This window comes from Ipomoea triloba, chromosome 13 (assembly GCF_003576645.1).
Source record: "Ipomoea triloba cultivar NCNSP0323 chromosome 13, ASM357664v1".
NCBI classification, from domain to species: domain Eukaryota; kingdom Viridiplantae; phylum Streptophyta; class Magnoliopsida; order Solanales; family Convolvulaceae; genus Ipomoea; species Ipomoea triloba.
Genome location: NC_044928.1, coordinates 14,393,683 through 14,395,818, shown reverse-complemented (window position 1 = coordinate 14,395,818; position 2,136 = coordinate 14,393,683). Strand labels below are relative to the sequence as shown.

At 44.7% G+C, this 2,136-nt stretch overlaps 1 pseudogene; it reads right to left on the bottom strand.

Moving 5' to 3' along the window:
* Positions 1–270: 270 nt before the first annotated feature.
* Positions 271–2,136, bottom strand: part of LOC116001236 — a 2,954-nt pseudogene continuing 1,088 nt past the window's right edge.

The window sequence follows — 2,136 nt, the reverse complement described above, 5'->3', positions numbered from 1 at the left end:
AACCCATTAGATTTGGACGCATATACAGATGACATGCGTTCTCACTTCTCTCCTAGTGAGAAGTTTGCACCTGAACGCGGTCATATATATATATATAGTATCTTTTCATTATACCATTATCTTTTCACTTAATGATTTATTTACTTTTTTTAAAGGTCGTATTATTGAAAAGATCAAAGGAAACCTAAGCCTTACAAAACATTAGGTCCAAAAGTGACCTAGAGACAAATGTGATGGGTCGAAGCCCTACAAACAAGCGAGGCAAGAACCTTAAGAGAAGAAGCCCAATAAACAAAATAAGTTACAAAGAGGCCAAGAGGCAAACACAAACAAGGCTGCAACAGGCTTGCAGCCAGCGAAGAAATCAGTGCTGGTCATATTCCCTAAAGAAAAACGAAGGTACATGGTCATGAGCAATAAAGCACGCACCCTCGGAGGAAAGTCAGCAAGGCATCGAAAAGTAAACTCTCCATCCTTATCCCCAACCCAATCTGCTAAAGCATCGCCTAAAAGATTGCCTTGCGGCAAGCATCGAAGAATAGAAACAGTAGTACATGAACAGAGAAAACGGAGTTGTGACACATCAGAGTCAAGGAGCCAAGGAATAGGAGCAGAGGTGTCGACATATCCCTTAAGCTCAGTCAAAACAGACTCTAAGATTAACGAATTGAAACCTTCAGCCAAGCACCATTCCAGACAGTGAAGGAGAACACGGAATAAATCGTGAAGCCCATCAACTACTGAGATAGCAAATCCATAGCAGAAACCTCCCCCTAGATTACGCACTAAGGCAACAATCCCACCTTTCGATTCAGAATATGAGAGGTTGATCTTTAGGGAACCATAAGGTGGGGGATCCCATCTAACAATACAAACCACACGTAGAGGCATATGTGAATCAATGTAAGACAAAATGATAGGCCAATTTGGTGGCAGAATGTGCTCCCTCGGCCACAGCTTAAAGAGACATTCCAACGTGCCTTTGGCCACACCAAAAACCACTCCCAACACGTCTGGCGGTCTTCCAGAGTATAAGCATTCATTCTTGTGTTTCCATAGCTCTCAAAGGATGAAATAGGGCAACCTGCGAACAACAAAGGAAACAAGACGACTATCTGCAGTTACCCGCCTCCACTCGGCCAACAGAGTCCGTAAACCATGATGACTGAAGTGGATGCCTAGTGACCACATAAAAAACCTCTACACAGTCTTAGTTGTGTCCCCTGTATAGAAGAAGTATTCAACAATTTCCCTAGCCGGAGTATGGCAACACCTGCACCTGGAAACCATATAATGTTCAAATTTGGCCATAGCATCATCCATACGTAAGCGCCTACGTAAGACACGTCAAGCCAAGAAGGAAATCTTAAAGTGTAAGTGTTTATGCCAACAATTACTCAAGAGAGGGTCAGGATTCTCATATTCTAATCTTAAAAGAGATTTTGCAGAAGAGTAAGTGAACAAACCGTCAACAGCCTCCTCCCAAATAGGTTTATCGAACGAATGTTGCCCAAACCGGGATAAGTCCGCCTCCAAACCAGTAGGTAGAATGCCATCATAGGCAGACAAATCTAGTGCCCCATTATGCATAATATCAGACAATAACTCTCCCGAGAACTCAACCCCCAGAAATGGATATTGACGCCCAAGGGGTCCAAGCCCAGACCAATTGTCTCACCATAGATTAACATCCCCCTGGGTCAGGCGCCAGCCCAAAACTGTTTCCACTTCATCCCTAACGCTTAGCATACGCTTCCAAGTGTGTGAGTCTGTGGTCCGTCTCTGTTTTTCCACAGGGTGAACACGACTACAATATTTAGCCCACATGAACTTTCCCCACAGTGAAGACACTGTGCGAATGTTCCATCACAGTTTCGCACTAGATGCATGAACCATTAAATCTAAATCAAGGAAGCCCACACCACCCTCCTTTTTAGAACGAGCGAGTGTTTTTCATGAGGCCCAATTGTATTGGGTGCCACCCACCTGTTTCCAAAAGAAAGCCGCGAAGCACGTTTGAGATCTCTGACGACTTGTTTGGGAGGAGCACAAGTTGCAAAGATGTGTAATGGAATAGCCTGCAAAACAGAAGAGATAAGAATTGCTTCCCCCCCCCCCCCCCCCCCCCCCCCCCCC